Source organism: Bos javanicus, chromosome 5 (assembly GCF_032452875.1).
Source record: "Bos javanicus breed banteng chromosome 5, ARS-OSU_banteng_1.0, whole genome shotgun sequence".
NCBI classification, from domain to species: Eukaryota; Metazoa; Chordata; class Mammalia; order Artiodactyla; family Bovidae; genus Bos; species Bos javanicus.
The window spans coordinates 38,516,167-38,538,137 of NC_083872.1; the positions used below are offsets into that span (position 1 = coordinate 38,516,167).

General features: G+C 39.4%; 1 protein-coding gene across 2 annotated transcripts in view; it reads left to right on the forward strand.

Annotated features, from left to right (window-relative positions):
• PRICKLE1 (prickle planar cell polarity protein 1) overlaps positions 1-21,971 on the forward strand; it is a 113,799-nt gene that overhangs the window by 813 nt on the left and 91,015 nt on the right. For both annotated transcript variants that reach the window (XM_061416408.1, XM_061416404.1), the window contains exon 2: positions 3,965-4,087. The gene's annotated coding sequence lies outside the window, so the exon portion shown is untranslated. The remainder of the gene's footprint in view (positions 1-3,964; positions 4,088-21,971) is intronic.

Here is a 21,971-nt window from a genome sequence, read left to right on the forward strand (position 1 = left end):
CTGAAGAAGGAGGTGGGGGTGGGGGAAGGACGGCTGGCACGGCTCTGCGTTCCAGCTTGCCTAAGGAGGGTTCAGAATCACAAGCCAAACACGTTTGGTTGCTGATTTCTTGAAGAGTATGGGAGGCAGAGCCGCTGCGGCCCTGAGCAAGGTGAAGAACACAGCATGGGAACTGCCTAAAGGAAAAGAACATGTAAGGATCTTGCCTCTCCCAAGCAATTCAGCTGCATTTGTGCTATAAAAAGCATGCATATATATGTGGCTTTTAGGATGGGTTTTATGAAGAAGAGGTTGTATGTAATGAAATTGTGTGTACCTGCGGTACAGTTTTGTCTACCTCCCAATTTTAACCAGTACTTCAGAAGGGTGTTTGCTGCTGATGTTATGTAATCAATGTGGTTCACTGTCAGATATTTTTTAATGTGTTTTTGGAGTAAAAGGAACTTCCATCTGTTACTTCAGACAAACCCAAGGTGTAGACGGGTGAGGGTTGCTGAATATTTGCCCTGGTCTGGCTCCAGATGTGTGAGCTCAGCTGTTGCCTGTCACTTAGGTGACAACTGGCCTTTTCCCACTAAGCCTTTGCTGTCTCCATTATCCTCAGTGAAGTGTTCAGTCGCCTTCTATTATCAGAGTGGACTCGAGCCGCTTGGGAGGCGGTAGCCTTGTTTGACCATTCCCAACAATATGTCTGTTTTCAGACTTTAGGAAGGGGGAAAAAAAATCCCATGACAGCAAGATAGATACATTCTGAATTGAGCACCAACTTAATCCAAAGATCCTGCTTTAATCAAGACAGCTCTGGAAGGATGATGCAATATTTGTCAAGCCTTTTTCTCTGGAACAATATTTACTCCCACCAGGGGATTTTAAACTTAAACAGCAGCCATTTATCTTGCTGTCTGGTGGGGCCCGGTTCAGTTTGCCTCCATGTGGTCCCAGCCTAGGTGGCTGGGCCGGGCCTGGGACAGGAATCTGTCATTGTAGCCCAGCTGGAACCTGAAGAAAGCAAAATACAGCACCTGCTGGTACCAGGGAGTTCCTAAATGCAACTGGCAAGTCAGGAAATACAGAGGAGATGTTTTAAAGCCCTTCCAGAAATGTTTATACAAAGGATTTAAAGGTTAACAATGCATGTGCTCTACATATTAAAACTAAAAGGTGCTAGAAATAAATGGACATTACCCACAGTTGGAAGTTAGCACACTGCTGATGAACTTGAAAATCTCTGTTTTAATAAACCATGGCTAACGACAGTGACTTCTCATGACTAAGCCTAGGAAGGAAGGAAAGGGAGGGACTTCTGAAGGGCTAAAGGACTGATGGAACATAGGGGGAGCCATATTGATATAAGCAAATGGGTTTTGTAAGTTAATTTTTCCATTCTTAATTTGCTACTAATTTGTGATTTATCACTGAATGACCCTGTTAGTTCACAGGTTTTTAAGGAAAAGTGATGTATTTTACTCATGTGACAGATTCAAGCAGTTCTGCCAGTAATACCACTGAACCTTTAAAAGTTTATCATGTTTTTAAAATCAGGATCTATGGAACCACCATTTGTCTTTCTAATTAAGGAGGTTGTAATGAGTCAGCTTGGGTCACCCAAGTAAAAGCTAATATCAGCTGAATGAAGAAAAGACCCTTATAAGAGTTCATAGCTAAACTATAAAGTTTAGAGTCAGATGTAGGTAAAAGTCTGGTTACTCCTAATAACCTCTCCTATGATAACTCTGAAAAGACACAAAAGAAAAGAGGTAACAACTTAAAATTTCTTAAGTCAGAATTTTAGAAAGCTGAAATCTAAGTTTTAAAAAGTGACATTGTGAGATAATTTCTATAAAACCTTTTATAATTACTTGAAAATCAAACAAAAGGAAGTTGAGTATTATGACTGACTCTTCATAATACTCATGAAACGGAACAGGAATTTTTTAAATGATTCTCCAGTAATTAAGTGTACCTGTTTTAATGGTATATACGTAGTAGTTGAGAATGCTTATATTACAGGAAACAATTTTCAGAAAAGATTAGTTACTGCAGTTAATTTTCTGGTTAAAGTAGTTTATAAAGAGTAAATTTTTCCTTTTAAAGAAGGAAAGTAATTTTAAAGGTCAAAGTGATCCTCATCTATGCATAAAAATGTTAGATGCCAATGGGCTAGGGTAGAGGCCTTCCACTTGGGAGAAAAATAGCTCTTTTTTTCCCTCCAGCTTACATAAAATAGTACTAATTGTTTAGCTCATTCAAGTGAGAATATTCAGTTTGCTTAAATGCAGGTCTAATTATTTCACAATAAAGAGAGTTAGGAAAGGGAATGAGTTTTGTTTCTAGGTTGGTTGGTTGGTATTTTGAGGGTTCACTCCTGCTTTGCTGTTTGGTCTCAGAACAAAGCAGTAGTGTGTTGTGCCCTGGTATCTATAGAAGGTCTCTGTGAGCACATGAGCTGCGAGAGGAAAGGACGATAGTCTGGGTGCCAAGTCCTGCTTCGATGATGTTCCTCGAAACCTCAGGTGGCACATGGAGCCAGAGCCAAGTGCCAGGACCCAGCCGGCCCCACTTCTGGATTCTTCCGTCTCTGGACACAAGCAAGCATAGCCCCCAGCGCTGCCAGGAACCAGTATCCAACCTTCTTGTCTACTGCCGTGCAGAACTGAAGTCGCAGAGGTTAATGTGTGTGTTGGTGGAGGAACATTTATGAACAGTGGAAAAGGCCTGGCCCAAAATTGCACTGGGATCCACCTCACTCCCCACTTCCTTCACTCCCCTCTCTCCTGAAGGCAAGATGGTGGGAAGAGACAGGTTTTACAAGTTGGTGCAAGCTGATGTCATGACACTCCTGGCACGGAGACACGACAGAATAATCGGACCCTTTCCCGTGTGCCAGAATGACATGATTTTTCCAACAACGATTTCTGAGCCAGTGGTCCACTGGCTCTGACTATTTCCAGTCCCCTGGGGGTTCAGACCTCTCAAAGAGAATGTAAAATCCTTCCTGTGTCTCTGTTTTGTACGCTTGTTTAGACTAAACTCTAAAATGCTTTTTGGTCAGTTTTGAAGAGACCTCTGCAGAACAAGAGTGATTGCCCAGCCTGAACTGATTAGACCTTTCCAGATTCATTTCCCTATGAAGAGAGATTTTAAATATAAAATAAAAATAAAAATGTCAGCAGAGCAGAAGCCAGTGTAAACATTCTAAAACTTAGAGCTGTAAACTAACAAGCAGCTGTCATTTACCTGGACTTAACGTTTTTTCCTCCTGTCGGTAACTTGGTCCTAAGCAACCCTAAAAAACAACTGACCGATTTGACTGCAGTTGCATTTTTCTCACTGGTAAGTTTGGATTCAACTCTTGGGAGAGAAGCCTTTTATTTCTAGTGGATTACACTTCAGGAAAAAAAAAAAGTGAAGGCTGTGTTATTTCAGTTGTTCAAGTACTGAAGTCATGTACTTCTTTCTAAGAGTTTTGTCCTGACCACTGATTTATAGCACCTACCAGTTTTTGCTTTGTGTACACTTCTCTGTGTTTCCTTCTTGTCTCACTGGGGATCTGGAAAGAAAGAGACATCGATAATACAGTGAAAATATTGTAGTCAGACGCTGCCAGTAAGGAGACCCCTGGGTGCAGCATGCTCTCCCTGAGCTGCCCTGCTTTTATCTGCAACACAGATCCCACGGCTTGCAATTATGGTCTTTGACTTTGGTAACAATTCTGTTTGAAATGTTTCCAATTACACACAATATTGGCGGCATGTAGCAGCTGCATGCCAAAAAGCATTTCCAAGTATGTTCCAAGAATCAGCCTGTGATTGCTTTTAATTTAAATAAAGGCTATTTGGTTTCCTGTGAAGTTTTTTTATAACCACCTTCTCCCCACCAACCCCATTTTTGTCACCTTTAAAAAAAAGTCTGATATAAATTAGCCAGCACTTAATGTGATACAATATTGGCCCTGGTTTTCTAGGATGGCTCTTGGTTTTGCGCAAGCATGAGGACTGTTCAATAAAGGAAAACTTAAAGAAACGTTGTACAGCTGTTTGGATTTCCCCAAAGAAGAAAAGAAGGAAAGATTATCTGACCTTGTATTGTAAGTAGCCAATGTTTCGAATTTTTCTGCCTCCTTCTTTAGGGATCTGTCATTGTAATTATCTATGTAGGTCACTGAAGATTCTTTGGTCCAGTGTCTTTCCTTCAGATTCTTCTAGTTTTCTTTTTGTGAACCCATGAACATGAGTTAAAGACACATTAAAAGGGTAGAGAAAGGTCAATAAGAACATTCTTTAAACAGTGGGCTGGTGGGGGAAGGGGGCACAGGAAGAGAACCAGGGAAATAATCTCACCATTCTACAGCAACCAAACCTGCCACATTGCCCCCTCTATGGGCTTGAAATCTCTGAATACTGAAACCTTTTAAAACAGCAGTGGCTTAAATCTTTTAATAGCTACCAGCTACACTTGCCTTATTAAATCTGAAAATAAGAAAATATACACTCTCAAGACTTGGAGTGAAGGGATTAGTTACAGGACTGGGAGGTTCTGTTTCTAGGATGGTTTGTTGGCCCATTTGAAACCTAACACCTAGAGCCAGAGGGTATCCAATAGCTGAGGTGCTAAGATGGTCCCAATTAGGGTGTTTTCACACAGGCTCTTTCAATCCTGGCAAAAGCATCCTATAGAATATAGTGCTTCTTCGGGCTGAACAGTAGTTGACTTGCATAAGTGCCAACATCTCTTCTGGCATTTTTGGAAATCTTCCATCATGTAATAAATAGTGCTATATAATCCAAATTTGTAAATGCCATGTTTCATGTAGCCCTTTTAGAGACAGCTGAAATTAACCCAGGCTGCTAGGGATTGTTAGATCCTGGAGGTTAGGTTACTGCCTGCATCCAGAGTGCTACCATGAATGAATGATGGTGGAGGCCTTTGATCAAAGCTGGAAGAAGGTGCAAGGTTAGCCTTAGTGTAAGGAGTGCCCACCAACCAACACTTAGACTTGTCCTTTCTCCTTGAAAACTCTTTCAATTAAGCAAACCATCTCAGAGGAAATTTATTCAACTCAAGGTAAAATGAGGTTTATGTTGCTTTACCAGCTGAGCACCCCAGGCTGCCAAATACTCAGCCCACCCCGGCCCCTGTGGTTTTGTAGGGACAAAACCTAATATAGTTACTATGGTTGAACTGGAAAGTCTGTTAAAACCTATTTATACATTGGCCAGTTCCTCTGCCCTCATTACACTGCTGTATTCTGGATGCACACACATATACAACCAACCCTCTTTCAATCTAATAATAGTAAACTGATTTAGATCATGGTATAGTTTCACCAAAGGCATTTGTACTTCCCTTTTTCTGTCTTTTATCTCAGTGATAAGTAAATAATATGATATGCTTCTGAAGAAACTCATAACTTGTTAACTGTAATTGATGTTTTCCAACTCTGTTATTTACATGCTTGAATAATCTAAATTCCATCATTAGGAACTGGAAAAGACTTAGATGGTGTGGCATTTTGTTTTGCTTCAAAATATCTGCCAAACAATTTAAGGAACTGTTAGATTTTATGTCAGAAGACTCCTCAGTGCTCTAGTGTTGGAATACTTGTTATAATGTATGTCAAAAGGAGACTGCATTTTAAATTCTTCTGTGACTATGTAATTAATAAGTATGTTCAGTGCTTGAAGTATGCACATGTTACATAATTTTTAGAAAGAGATAAAGTTAGGTCTGAAGTGCATTAGGATATCACAGATGTTTCTTGTAAGAAAATACATATGCTTCATCGGAATTTTGAACTCCTTTCTGGTGCTGAGCTTTGTTCCTCACAAGGGTCATATGAATAATTTCATTGAGTTGCTTCAGTTCTTATTTACACAAGCCTTGAGAAGAGAGCTGAAGTGATAAATAACTTGCCCCCTCACCCAGTTCTGAAATGCCTTAGCCTTTTATGTTTTTGTGAATATGAAGGGAGGGAATAAAATATACAGAGAAGATGTTTGTGTTTAACTAACTTAATCATATAAGTTCCCTTTGTGGGTCTTCTATAAGCTTAAACAGCTTGTCAGGCTAATAGCCAAAAACATGTCCTCAAGTACTGCCAAACGTGTTAAAAGCACTCCAGGCTTTCTTTATATTGAGGTACTGGAAACATATTTTTTTTAACCTTCTAAATTTTAGAAATAAACCAGAAAAGAAATCACTCTCTTCTTCTCCTTACCCACAAAAACCAAAAGTATTATTCATTGCAGTGCCGAAATGGAAACTGATGGGAATAATGATATTTGTGTGGGAGTGTTTTAAACTGGCTTGACTTGGCTGTTTAAACAGGGAGCAACCAGGTTACCATGGTACTTGATGGGTCTTATTTTTTATATATTTATGTTGCCTGTACACATTGGCTTTTTTACTTTGGTTCAGGAGCTTTTGGTCAAGTACTTGTTCAGTTCAGTTGCTCAGTTGTGGCCGATTCTTTGCGACCCCATGGACTACAGCACGCCAGGCTTCCCTGTCCATCACCAACCCCCAGAGATTGCTCAAACTCATGTCAGTCAAGTCAGTGATGCCATCCAGCCATCTCATCCTCTTTTGTCCCCTTCTCATCCTGCCCTCAATCTTTCCCAGCATCAGGGTCTTTTCCAGCGAGTCAGTTCTTCACATCAGGTGGCCAAAGTATTGGAGTTTCAGCTTCAGCATCAGTCCTTCCAATGAATATTCAGGACTGATTTCCTTTAGGATGGGCTGGTTGGATCTCTTTGCAGTCCAAGGGACTCTCAAGAGTATTCTCCAACACCACAGTTCACATGTACAGTACTTGTACATTTATCCTGATTTCTTCTTGAGCGGAGATTCAAGAACAGACAGTGGTGATGTGGTATAATAGTGCAAAAGTTTTTTTACCTTCATTTTTTAAAATCAGAAAATTTGGACTGTGGTACAATAGCTGTGTGATTTTTAGTCAGCCCACTCAGCCTCTCTGGGCCTCAGTTTCCTCATATGTGGAGTAAGGGACTTGGTCCAGGTCAGTGCATGTTAACCAGAGATGTGAGCCATAAACACCTGTGAAGCAAGCGCACAGAGGGTTTTAAGGGAGTGGGTTTGGGGTGGGGTTTTGCACATTTAAATTGAAAAAGCTCCTCAAGTAATTTGATGCCCAGCTGTGGTTAAGAACCACTAAATTAGATGGTCTCTAAGATTTCCTTCCAGTTCTAAAATTTTATGTTTCTAATCCTACTGGACTGAACGTTTTTCCTTCCTTCCTTTCTCTTTTGTTCATTTGTTCATTCATTCTTAACAGCTATGTTCATTCCTAATGTCACTGACAAAATGTGGATATTTTAACCCAGTTCCTGGAAGATCTATGTTCTGCTCCTGTGAGTAGATGGTAATTGATGTAATGGAGGAACCATATTAGCTCCCCATTGCATACCCAACGCCTAACACAGTACCTGGCACATAGCACTCGACAGCTACAGAGAGCCCCAAAAGTCAGGAAACTTAGAAAATGTGATGTTAGTGATTTTAAAATAATATGGTCATTATTCTGTAGTGTACACAGTAGTATAAATATAATGTACACATTAAACTTAATGTTAAAAGCCAGTGTTACCTCAATAAAAGATAAATTAAAATGAAATAATATGTCCAATGTTATGCCAAAATAAAATGGCCATATAATATGCCAAGTCAAATAATATGCCCAATCTGTTTTTGTCAACCTCCAAATACCTTTCAGGTAAAGTGTCTCCAAATTTAAAGCAATGGATATAATTGTTCCTCTGAAAAATATCATAATCAGTTCAGTTCAGTCGCTCAGTCATGTCCGACTCTTTGTGACCCCATGAATCGCAGCACTCCAGGCCTCCCTGTCCATCATCAGCTCCCGGAGTTGACTCAGACTCATGTCCATCGCGTCAGTGATGCCATCCAGCTATCTCATCCTCTGTAGTCCCTTTCTCCTCCTGCCCCCAATCGCTCCAGATCTTTTCCAATCAGAAAAGATTGGAGTCTTTTCCAATGAGTCAACTCTTCGCATGAGGTGGCCAAAGTACTGGAGTTTCAGCTTTAGCATCATTCCTTCCAAAGAAATCCCAGGGCTGATCTCCTTCAGAATGGACTGGTTGGATCTCCTTGCAGTCCAAGGAACTCTCAAGAGTCTTCTCCAACACCACAGTTCAAAAGCATCAATTCTTCGGCGCTCAGCCTTCTTCACAGTCCAACTCTCACATCCATACATGACCACTGGAAAAACCAAAGCCTTGACTAGATGGACCTTAGTTAGCAAAGTAATGTCTCTGCTTTTGAATATGCGATCTAGGTTGGTTATAACTTTTCTTCCAAGGAGTAAGCGTCTTTTAATTTCTTGGCTGTAGTCACCATCGGCAGTGATTTTGGAGCCCAGAAAAATAAAGTCTGACACTGTTTCCACCGTTTCCCCATCTATTTACCATGAAGTGGTGGGACCAGATGCCATGATCTTCATTTTCTGAATGTTAAGCTTTAAGCCAACTTTTTCACTCTCCACTTTCACTTTCATCAAGAGGCTTTTGAGTTTCTCTTCACTTTCTGCCATAAGGGTGGTGTCATCTGCATATCTGAGGTTATTGATATTTCTCCCGGCAATCTTGATTCCAGCTTTTGTTTCTTCCAGTCCAGCGTTTCTCATGATGTACTCTGCATATAAGTTAAAGAAACAGGGTGACAATATACAGCCTTGACGTACTCCTTTTCCTATTTGGAACCAGACTGTTGTTCCATGTCCAGTTCTAACTGTTGCTTCCTGACCTGCATACAAATTTCTCAAGAGGCAGGTTAGGTGTTCTGACATTCCCATCTCTTTCAGAATTTTCCACAGTTTATTGTGATCCACACAATCAAAGGCTTTGGCATAGTCAATAAAGCAGAAATAGATGTTTTTCTGGAACTCTCTTGCTTTTTCGATGATCCAGCAGATGTTGGCAATTTGATCTCTGATTCCTCTGCCTTTTCTAAAACCAGCTTGAACATCAGGAAGTTCACAGTTCACGTATTGCTGAAGCCTGGCTTGGAGAATTTTGAGCGTTACTTTACTAGCATGTGAGATGAGTGCAATTGTGCAGTAGTTTGAGCATTCTTTGGCATTGCCTTTCTTTGGGATTGAATGAAAGCTGACCTTTTCCAGTCCTGTTGCCACTGCTGAGTTTTCCAAATTTGCTGGCATATTGAATGCAGCACTTTCACAGCATCATCTTTCAGAAGATGATAAGAAAGAAGATGATAAGAGAAAAGATAAGAAAGCCTTCCTCAGCGATCAATGTAAAGAAATAGAGGAAAACAACAGAATGGGAAAGACTAGAGATCTCTTCAAGAAAATTAGAGATACCAAGGAAACATTTCATGCAGAGATGGACTTGATAAAGGACAGAAATGGTAGGGACCTAACAGAAGCAGAAGATATTAAGAAGAGGTGGCAAGAATACACAGAAGAACTGTACAAAAAAGATCTTCACGACCCAGATAATCACGATGGTGTGATCACTGACTTAGAGCCAGACATCCTGGAATGTGAAGTCAAATGGGCCTTAGAAAGCATCACTACGAACAAAGCTAGTGGAGATGATAGAATTCCAGTTGAGCTATTTCAAATCCTGAAAGATGATACTGAGAAAAATATCATAATAAATACATTATTTCCCTTATGTTTCCAGACTTTGGGGATACTCTGTAGCATACTGACTATATTCTTCCCAGATTAGCAGTTGGTCTCATTGCTTTAAATAAGGAGGTGCTTCACCTATAAAGGTATCTGGAAGCTGACAGAAAAAGATACCAAGCACATTACTTGAAAGTGTAATTAATGCATTATGTAAAACAGTTTATCCTGTGAAAACCATAGTTTGCCTTATGTTTCCTGATCTCTTGGACTCCTCCTTGAATGAATGATTTTTCCAGTTTTCTGCCATCACCTGTGTGTGTCATTTTAAGTATAACACAATCAAATCACTATAAAGTTTTCACAGTTTATATGACAAATTTAAAACCTTATTATAATTTGAAGTCTTATTTTAAAATATTTTAGATTACAGAGGTCAAAATTTTTAAATAGATTTCTAATTACTGTTATTTTATAGCCAGCCATTATGTTGTATCCTTTTACAGACATGATTCCACATCATGTATTTCTTAATCTATAAACTGCTTTAAAACTGTCCATATCCACAGCATGTGTATACATATATATGTACACACATGTATATATTGTTTTAGATCAAATAAATCAGAAATCTCAATAAAATATGAGACTCACACTCAGTTTTTCTCATAATGACTGTGATGCATCTGAAAGTTTTGCTATCAAGCAGGGGAAAATTCTTGGTTGCATAGTTTTGTGGAAATGGATTAAAAGAGTTTGTTGCCCATTTTGTTTCTTTGCTCTTTTCTTCAGTCTATTAAAAAAAAAAATGGGTTATTTCCTATCATTATACATTATTACCATTACCGTAGAACATAGATAAAAAGAACTTAAAGCAATCCGTTGGGGCTTCACAGGTGGCAACTAGTAGTAAAGACCCTGCCTGCCAACACAGGAGACTTAAGAGACACAGGTTCGATCCCTAGGTCGGGAAGATTCCCTGGAGCGGGTATGGCAACTCACTCTAGTATTCTTGCCTGGACAATCCAGTGGACAGAGGAGCTTGGTGGGCTACAGTCCATCCATAGGGTCACAAAGCGTCAAACAGGACTGAAGTGACTTAGCGTACACGCAGGCAAGTCTATCGGTATAATTGCTGTTCACATTTACTTAGGAACAAAAGGAGACATTTGATCCCTACCTTGTTTATTGATTTTGTTGTTGCTGCTGTATGTCACCATTCTTGAGGGGAGGGAGGGTATTGTTTTGTTTTTTAATTAAAAGAACTTTAAAAATTGACCTTTCTAAAACCTGGATAATTGTCCAGTTTCCTTTGAATTTTCTTACTGTGAAAGCATGGCCAGTAACAAAATCAGCCAGTGTCAGCTCTTTTTCCCTAGTGTACGCCCATCGACAAATCAACTAATCAGGGCCTCAGAGTAGACACTGACACCTGAGTTATCTGCTTGGGTTGTTTGTACGACTTAACTGGAAAATTCTCTTAGTATGTGAAGAGATACTACTGTAAGGCATTTGAGTTAGGAAAAGATTAAGTAGTCACTAAACAGGGTTTCAGAATCATTGCAGATAAATTGAGGGCTGGTTCAAAGTATTGTATAAGCCTTATTATTTGTAGGTTTCACTTTCCTGAAGTTTCACAGCTTATCTCCTTGTTTGTTCTGGACTTCAAGCTAGTATAAAAGTACATGTGTAGGGTTTTTCCAGGTGGCATCATGGGTCATTCCATCATTTCAGGTCTCAACTTAAAAAGTCATCTGATACTGGGGAGGCCTTTCCTGTTCACCCTACATGAAATAGCAGAGCCCCCGCCATCCCCCAGCCACTCTGGAAACCCTTAACCTGCTTCAGTTTTCTCCATAGCCCTTGTCACTACTGGACAGATATTTCCTTATTATAGCTGTTTGTTCCAAAAGGAAATCTCTGTGCTGTCTGGTCTGTGACTTTACCCACAATCAGAGTACTGCCTGGCACATAGTCGGTACTTAACAAAATACCTGCAGAATGAATGACTGCAAATATTTAGGGAGCTTCAGATTCGAGCATCCTCTCCCGAGTCTAATAATATGTACTAATATATACTTATATTGTTAATACTAATATATAAGCAAGTTAGAGAGTTTACTCTTATATTCTCCATCTTATAATAGGATCATAAAGTTAGCAAATGGTCATCCTTGTTTTAAAGGGTAGGCATTTGGGGACCATTTTAATGTGAAAGGTAAAGGTATAACAGAAACCAAGATTTCTTGGTTAATTAATTTCTGTTACTATGATAGATAAAGGAAAAACAGAAACCTAGATAAAGGAAAAACAGAAAATAAGTTGAAAATTTCCAGAACTGAGTCTTTTGGTGGGGAGTGGTTATTTTATTTATTTTTTTGGCAGGGGGCAGTTGGCAACTACAGTGGAGTTTCTGAACTGTTTCCTCCCTTATCTGAATAAAGCCAGAGAAATGTGATGGACTATGAGGAAAGAGACTGATCAAATACCCCTCCTCCCTTCTCTCCATCACAAAGTGATCAACGATATGTAAGCACATAACAAACCAGTGCCATGTTAATAGAAACAAGAGGAAATATTGGTAACAAGGAAGCTGTAGGACATCCCCCTTCATAATGCTTCTCTGTAACCTTAAAACAAAAGTAGAGGCAGTATCTGCAGACAGACTTGTGCTATTGCCTCATATGTTAAAATAAGGGTGATGGGCCATCTTTCACTCAAGAAATCCTGACTTAAACTCCAGAGGTGAAAAGCTAATCCTCTAAGTGATTTCAGCCAGCTTAGTAGGAAACATAGCTGCTCGAAATTATTATTTTAATGTCTCAGGTTCCAGGGCTAAATTGGCAGTGAGTCAGCTTTCCTATTAAGGCACTGTGCCAACTTATTTGTCCAGAAATTATCCTGTTTTAACTTGGGGGTTCTTTACTGCTAATAAGGCTAATACCTCTGAAGTACACAAAGCACTTTCAGATTCGTCTCATTTACCTTCACTGCATCTTTGCGTAGAGGTCTAACCAAGGTTATCCCCAATTTATTGATGAAGAAGCTGTCTTTTAGTTCAGGATGCACCTTCCTAAGGAGTTTGGTTTGGGTTTTTAGAAACAAACAAAAGGAAGAGGAAAAATGAGCAAGCAGTTATGATCTGTCTAAAATTGTTTGACAATATTTTATTGTTTTATAAGTATTTCTGTGTGTATATTGTTCTACATTAAATGCTTTGATATAACTATAGCCTCTACTACTGCTAACTTGCATGTAATCTTGGACAGGTCACTTAATTTTCTGGGCTTCTTACCCACTCTATGCCTTAGTTTCCTGAATGATAAAGTGAGAGGCCTGATGACCTTTTAGGCTCAAAATTTTCTTGATTCTAAAACACTGGGTTTGGAGGCTGTAACTTTAGGGGAGTAGTTAATAGATAGGAGCTGAGGGACTTCGCTGGTGATCCAGTGGTTAAGAATCCGCTTTGCAGTGCCGGGGACACGGATTTGGTCCCTGGTCGGGGAACTAACATCCCATGTGCCTCTGAGCAAGAAAGAGTGTGCACCGCAGCTAGAGAGCCGGTGTCCTACAACTACTGAAGCCCAGGTGCCACAACTGGAGGGAGTCTGTGTGCCACCACGAAAGATCCCGTGTGATGCAGTGAAGAGCCCACATGCCGAAACTAAGACCCGTTGCAGCCAAATAGATGAATATTTAAATAAATAGCTGATATTATTATTATTAATTGTCATCATTACCTAAATCCCTGATTAGAATTATTTAGCAGTCTACTCAGAATTATTCATGTTAACCAGGTGCATCTTTTAAAGATGGTCTTTTTATTCATGTTACAGTGCGGCCATTTCAAAATTCAACAGTAGCTGTATTTTAAAGACCTAAGAGAATGTCCGGTTTGGCTTCCCCTTACCAAAAGTCTGGTTTAATAGGTTACATTGTAATTTAATATGAGGAGCTTAAAATGCCTTAATATTCAGAGAGCAAATTATTAATCTGATGTAGTTACAGCCATGGCATACTTATATTCACACTGAAAGTTACAAATGTGAGCACTGTGTTTATAAATGGGAAATGTGGAAAATGCATAAAGGAGAACTCAAAGTAGTATGTTCACTTACTTATGTAATCACAGTGATTATAATTTTGTTAAAATGTTCATTGACCAAATTGGAATTAATTGGGAGAAGTTTGAAAAGGGTTTGCTGGAAAATAAGAGTAGCCCAGGATCCATTTTAGTTGCATTCCTAATATTTTTTAAGCCATAATAAAATTCTTATCTCCCGACTCTCCCAGTAAAAGCTGGTGTAAATATGCAGTCAGTGGTGAAACTGTTTCCGTATTAATCTTAATATATGTTGGCTTGTGTGGCCATACGTACTGCCATGGTTAGTCCATTTTTCTAGCACTGTGATTAATTAAATCACTGATCTTTAAGCAAATTCTCAGGCTCTTGGATCTTATTCACATTCTAATTAGGCTGAAGTTACAGACGGCCCACCGAGAGGCAGGGTACCACTTATATTATATCTCTGAAGATGGAGTTTGTGAGTTGTTGGGATGAACACAGCAATGAGCCATGGCCCAGATCGCAGCAGATTCACAAGTGACTGTTAAGTGCTGTTCCAATAAGAAGGCCTATAGAAATGTGACATTAATAATCACCAGTTTGAATCTGGGTCACTTCAGCCATGACTCAAAGATCAAACGCTATCAGCTGGTAATGAGTGTGTGAAAGTGCTGCAGGAAAGTGTTCCATCTCTTAATGACACCTTTGTGAGCCTTCTCAGGAGACAGCTAAAGGGAGGGATAGATATAAATTCGCATCTGCTCCTTGGTCTGGAGGCCAGCCCTCCAGGTTACGGCACACTTTTGCAAAGATGTTTTCTGAACGGTTCACAGTAGTTCGTTGTTCTAGCTTCTTAAATGGATATGTAGAACCTTTCATCTTCTGCCTCTTTTCCTGACCATTTATTCACTTCAAAGTGATGTAGCTGTTTTGAATATTCTCCACTGCCTTTTCGCTCCTCTGAAGAGTAAGAAACAATTTCACTTACAAACTCATGTTAACTGTTTAATGTGAAAGTTTCCATTTTTATTTCAGTTTAGGGGCATCATTTTCACTTCAGCATAGCTTCATTGAGCCCTGTGCTTTGTCAGGCACTGTGTTAGGCTCTGGGACTACAGACATCAATTGAGGGTGGTTCCTGTGTTTGAAAAGCTCACCATTGTATAGCGAAGGAAGGCATTTAAGCACTTGTGAAATACAGTGGTGGAGGCACGAACACAGAAATGTGCCAGACACAGTAGTGGCACAAAGCCAAGTAGGAGTCGTTTGTTCTGTGTGACTTGTTACGGAAGGCTCCAGGGACGAAGAGATAGTTGAGTTGGGTCTTGATGACCGAACGATGACTCATTTTAGGCAGAAAGCAAAATTTGTGCAAAAGCAGGAAACAAGACAAGCATGATGCTTAGTGAGTTACAAATCTTTATATTTGGCTCTAAGATTAATTATGCGGTGGACTTATTGCCACCTTTTTAACACCTCAGTTTCGATCAGAAAATAAGAGATGAATTTTGACAACTTGAATTGTAACCCTGTCTTTCTTCTCTGTAATTGACTTTAAGCTTCTGAATCAGAGCTCTCTCTTCTTCTCCTTAAATGTTGCATTAGCCTGGCCAACCCACGAGGTATTTATTTACACTTGTGTCTTTTCATTGTTATGTTGGTACAATCTAAATTTATTTACTCTTCAGTTTCACTGCCAGGTTTCAATTTCAGCCTCAAGTGTTTAGACAACATTATATAGTAAGTGTTATACTTTTATGACATTTGCTTTAGTACTGTAAGAGCTTTCCATGAAAGCTAATGGTTGGGAAAAAAAGAAGCCTGAATGTCAACAAGTGGCCTCCAGATGTGTTTTATTGTGTTGGTATCTCTGTTTTGTTTTCATGAAAACTTTTTTTAAGTTTAAAAAACCTTACCAAGCAGAAATAGCAGACAATAGACTTGTAGAAGATGAACTGTTTTCATTTCCTGATTGTTATTTCTTGATCTCCTGTTTGAAAAGCTATGATTCAGCTGAAAAAAATCTGTACCAATATAATTTAGAGTACTGTACTGTTTAAAAGCAAGTCATGTTATGTTTGTTTTTCAAAGATAAGTTCACTTCTTAGGTTGGAAGGCCCTCTGTGTTTCAATATGTTGTTCTTAAGTGTGGTGAGATTAAGATGTGATTTAACATCTTTCAGAATTTCTGCCATCTAATTGTTCACTGAGCAATCAGTATGTTTTCAGGCAGTCTGGCATGTGATAAATATTTTGTAGCATGTGGGGCTGAACATGCCAATTGCAAAAGGTTTTGTAAGCTTTAATTAATTTTCACAACAACCAGATACACTCTACTTTATTGATGAGAAGTCCTCAGACAGTGGAGTTCAGAGCGTTGCCCAGATTCATTGAGCAATGTGATTGACAAACTTTTTGGATAGCTGAACACGGTTCTCAAACACCAGGTTATCCAGAACTCCAGCCTATCAAGTAGGAACTGCTCTTGTTGAGAGGAACAAAGGGAGTTTGTGATAGGGCTTCCAGATTTATCAAAATAAAAAAGCCACGCAAGATGCTTGGTAAATTTGAATTTCAGATAAACAATTAAGAATTTTTTTTTATGTTGCCTCACAGACTGTGAGAGAACAGACTGTGGTTCTGCCAAGAGGGAGGGGGTGGGTGAAGGAAGGATGAGAATTTGGGATTAGCAGAGGTAAACTGTTATATATAGGATGGATAACCAACAAGGTCCTATGAACTATATTCAATATCCTGTGATAAACCATAATGGAAAAGAATATTTTAAAAAAAGAATGTAAAATAATAATTTTTAGTGTGAGTGCATCTCAAATATTGCATGTCCCTGAAAAAAAGAAATGATTGGTAGTTTGTCTGAAATTCAGTTTTAACCGTGCATCCTATATTTTACCTGACAACTCAAAGTTCCTATTTCTAGCTCCACCCTTTGAATGCCCCTGTGTCCTGCTCAGCCAGGTGAGAGTCCTGGCTCCTTGCACACAGTTTAGGAAGAAATAGAAGAGACAGAGGAAATGTGTACAAATGCTCTGAGAGAATTAATAATACATTTTTCTTCTCAGTCCAATTTAGGAAGTATCATCACTTCCTTGGCTTTGTTAGAGAATTTACATGACCATGTGGCCACTGCTACACACAGTGAGTGAAAGTTACTTAGTTGTGTCCAACTCTTTGCAACCCCATGGACTGTAGCCCACCAGGCTCCTTTGTCCATGGGATTTTCCAGGCCAGAATACTGGAGTAGGTAGCCATTCCCTTCTCCAGGAGATCTTTCCAACCCAGGGATCAAACCCAGGTCTCCTGCTTTGCAGGATGGATTCTTTTCCATCTGAGCCACCAGTTGTAAAGAATTATGGCCTTTGCTTTGCCTTTCTTGTTTTTTAGGGTAAAATGCTTAAGTCTCCCAGTCTTTGGAAACAATGTTTGTCAAGTCATTTATTTGTAGAAGTCAGCAGTTAAAAAGCAGCAGAACTGATGGTAAATCAGAATTACAGGTTGACCAAATAGCGTCCACACATAAAAGGAGAAGAATGGATGGGACCTTGTGAGCCTGATTCTCAGGCAGCCCCCCAAGGGAGCAGTACCTGGCATGGGCCCATCCTTGGCTTTTGGTCTAGTTGACATGTACATGCTTTAGTGGTCCTGGCTTGAGGATATTACATGTTAACGTAATTCAGTTATTTTGCTCCAATATTTTAAACCAGCCTTCGGATTATTACTCTCATTTTTCAAGCTGATTCCTTTGTGGAATATTCTTATGTATTCAGCCATTTATATTTCCCAGTGTAACTGAGTAGAGTCTCATTAGTGATCAGAAGGCACTAAATTTCTTTAGGATGAAACAATCCTTTAATGCTTGAGGGACTCCCTGGGTTAACTGATGAGAAATCTTTTAAAAATATACAAAAAACTAAGGACCTTTTCCCAGAACTGTGGGTCCCCAGGTGCTTTGGATTTGAAGCCCTGCATGAGTGGCCTTCTAACTCTAGTGACACTTTTGTATCAGTAAAATATTAGTAATGGTTTATTCCTTGGTGGGTAGATTAGGAATGGATATGATTTTGTGTCCCCTTTTCATTTTTTTCATAATTTGTGCTGTAGGTGTGTTACTTTTTAAATAAGGAAAATAAGTATTAGTGATATATTTTAAATATTTTGTGGAGGGGGACGCCAATAACTATTTCCGTGTTTAAATGTTCTAAAGTATAGATGAAGACCATCTGGTATATAGTTTTTATTTGCAAATACTTATGTATCTTTGAGGGGCTTCCCAAGTGGTGCTAGTGGTAAAGAACCTGCCTGTCAATGTAGGAGACATAAGAGACATGGGTTTGATCGCTCAGTCCGGAAGATCCCCTGGAGGAGGGCATGGCAACCCACTCCAGTATTCTTGCCTGGAGAATCCCATGGACAAAGGAGCCTGGTGGGTTATAGTCCATAAGGTTGCAAAGAGTCGGACACAACTGAAGCAACTCAGCATGCATGTATCTTTGAAGGTTAATTATAATATGAGTGAGTGAGTAATTGAAGTCACTCAGTCGTGTCCGACTCTTTGCAACCCCATGGACTGTAGCCTACTAGGCTCCTCTGTCCATGGGATTTTCCAGGCAAGAGTACTGGAGTGGATTGCCATTTCCTTCTCCAGGGGATCTTCCCAACCTAGGAATTGAACCTGGGTCTCCTGCATTGTAGACAGACGCTTTACTGTCTGAGCCACCAGGGGAATCTACCCAAATTGTTCACACTTAAAATTTCTCTCTCATTCATCCATCTGTTTTATTCATTCAACATATACTTGCTGAAGAAACAGAGACATATTCCTATACAATACAAGAAAGGGGGTGATTAATGGAAGCAAAAGAGAAGAAAGATCCAAAGATGTAAACTATCCACAGCATCCTTCAGGGCTCTGCGATGTGGAGGGCTGGGCTGGGGAATGCACTCATGCAGAAGGAAACATGCTTGCCCTCAGTTAGCAAATGAGCCCTCTGATGCAGAGCGAGCAAAAGTGACTTTCACATCAATACCTAAAGGCCCAGGTCACTCAAATACTGCTGGGGGTTCGTTGTCTTGGACCGTAAAAACAAACACAAGCTCCCATCCCAGGAGCTGGGTCTGAAAAGCCACCAGAACCCCTGCTTGTTTCCAAACACAAGGCCTGAGACTCCGGCATTCCTCTGCTTCTCACCACTGACTTTAACTGCAGACTCGGTTTATACTGGATGGTTTCATACCCCACCCCACCAAGCTGCTTCCAAGGGTTTTGTTTTTGATCAACTATATAAGTTACAGGGACATTTTCTTTTTCCAATCAGCTTATTTTTGAATTCTCTTGGAAAAGGAAATAGCCTCTTCATAAAATTCCCTTTTACTGGTCTTTTTTGTTGACTTTGAAACTCATACCAAGTTTATAAGATGGAGAAACCTAAAATTTTTGTATTTCTTTCTTTTCTGATATTAACATGTGCAAAAAATTACCTATTCGTGATTTTTATACTTACTTTCACATTTCAAATAGGCTACATTTTGCTGTACATTTTTCAGTGGCTAGATGAAGGTAAAATTTGACAGGTGATTTGAGGGGATTTGCTTGATAAACCTAGGAAATTAAAGATTTTATATTTGCTAAGACAGCTTTTGGGATTAAAGTTAAATATGCAACACAGACTATTGCATATTACATTAAATTAGTTATTGTTGACCCTAACATGTGAAAATAATCTCCCCAATATATAAAATAGTTGCTTCAAAATAAAGCTAAATATTTTCTTCTTTGTTTTGACTATATATTTTAAAGTTTATATAATACTTTTCAAGAACTCACTGAATATGGAACTTAACTTATTCAGGTTGCACATTTGTATTTGTAAAGCCACTGAAATAAATATAAAGGGGCTTCTTTAAAGATTTATTTTACTTATGAGTAAACTAGATGTTTTCTAGAAAATATGGGTGCCATTCATAACTGCCTAATTATAATTCTGTGAACTGTTAAAATCAAATCAATGTCTTGATCAGTTGGGCTGCCAGATGGAATTTTATCAAAAACCCATACACTTCATTCATACTTGAGGACTCCAGTGAATTTTGTCACAAAATCACCTCATACTCCATCTGGAAGGCAGGCATTTCAACATGGAATATGACAATTGTTTAACAATGCATAATAAAATAAATAATCTGTGACTCACAGAAGGAACTGTATCCAATTGAAACTTTCAGGGTAATTCAGGTAGGTGGACATAACCACCCAGGTGTCTTGAAACTATTCCAGTTCCAATTGGCTAATGAGCTCATAAAGCTGAGATCGCTTTGCTGTGTCTCCCTGACTAGTTTACTTGTCCATTAGCGTGATTCCACCTAACATCATGCTGGGACATTGATTTCACATTGATTCACAGAGGAATACTTTGGGTCACACAGCGACCGTCTATAGTCTACAGCAGGTGTTTCTGTGGGACTCTGATTTCAGAATCTGTGCAGTTCAGCTGCTGACATAATCTTTCAGCTGTACCGGCCAGAGCAGAGTTTCACACACAGCAGTAGTACCACACTACTCATGTTAAATATGAACCTTGGTGGGGTTACATGTTTCCATCATCGATCCATCTGCTCTAGGGATTACATCACCACAGAGGAGTTAATTTGTCTTGTTTTGAGGGTCATGTCTAATTGCATAGGTCAGCAAAGAATAATAGATGACTGTTTTTTACTTTGCTTCATGTCTGTGCCTCACTTTTTCTCTAAGGCTGCCAAGCAGGACAATCAGTTTCTGCACAGCTGGTACCATAAGAATGACATCCAAGCTGGAAAAGGTTACTGCTATCTATTGAAAACCTGAGTTAACCAGTCCGGAAAGTTAAATATAGACCTTCTCCAAACTGACTTGCTCACAGAGAATTCTGCATCCAGTAGGGAGAAAGGAGGCACTAGATGGCAGTCTTAAACAAACTTGAAATCACGTTTCCTCTCTTAAATGCATTACCTGAAAGCAGTCACTTCTGTTCCAAATGAATGTGCAAATCCAGGGGCATTATGAAGTTTACTATCCCACTATAAAATTTTGCTTTTGATATGGAAAAGTATTCCATATATAAATCTTGCTCAATCTACAGGTTAGTTATCCCAATAAACGCATTATAAGTTGACAGTATCATAGTTGAAAATGCATTTAGTTCACCGACCTTGCTGGACGTGATAGCTTACCTTGGCCTACCCTAAATATGCTCAGAGCACTTACATTAGTTTGTTGGTGATGCTGTTCAATTGCTAAGTTGTGTCCGACTCTTTGTGACCCCATGGACTGCAGCACGCCAGGCTCCTTTGTCCTCCACTATCTCCCGGAGTTTGCTCAAACATGTCCGTTGACTAGGTGATGCTAGTCACCTAGTCTAACCACCTCATCCTCTGCTGCCCCCTTCCACTTTTGCTTTCAATCCTTCCCAGCGTCAGGGTCTTTTCCAGTGAGTCCGCTCTTCACATCAGGTGGCCAAAGTATTAGAGCTTCAGCTTCAGCATCAGTCCTTTCAGTAAATATTTAGGGTTGATTTCCTTTAGGATTGACTGGTTTGATCTCCTCACTGTCCAAGGGACTCTCAAGAGTCTTCTCTAGCACCACAATTTGAAAGTATCAATTATTCAGCACTCATCCTTCTCTATGGACCAACACACATCTATACATGATTGCTTATAAAACCGTAGCTTTCACTATATAAACCTTTATCAGCAAAGTGATTTCTCTGCTTTTTAATGTGCAGTTTAGGTTTATCATAGCTTTCCTTCCAAAGAGCATGTGTCTTTTAATTTCATGGCTGCAGTCACTGTCTGCAGTGATTTTGGAGCCCAAGCAAATAAAATCTCTCACTGCTTTCATTTTTTCCCCTTCTGTTTGCCATGAAGTAATGGGATCGAATGCCATGAGCATTACAATAGTTTAAAAATGCACACAGTGGACACAGTGGAGTAAAATTGCTTCCCTAAGCTAAGATGAGCTTCTTGAAAATACTACTTAACTGTCATTTCACTTTTTCTGGAAGTATATTTTCCACCTTACCTTGTGTGCTTTTCCCTGTTGTAAGGTTAGTAGTATTAGGTTGATGCAAAAACAGTAGGAGTTTCTGACCCTGAGTTTTAAATCATTATAACTAGGCTCAAACACATCTTTATTAATCAAAATAGGAACCATTACAATCAATACATTTTTCCCAACGAGAAATAAGTTTATTTCTGTAGCATAAAAATCTGTGCTTCAGGATTGAA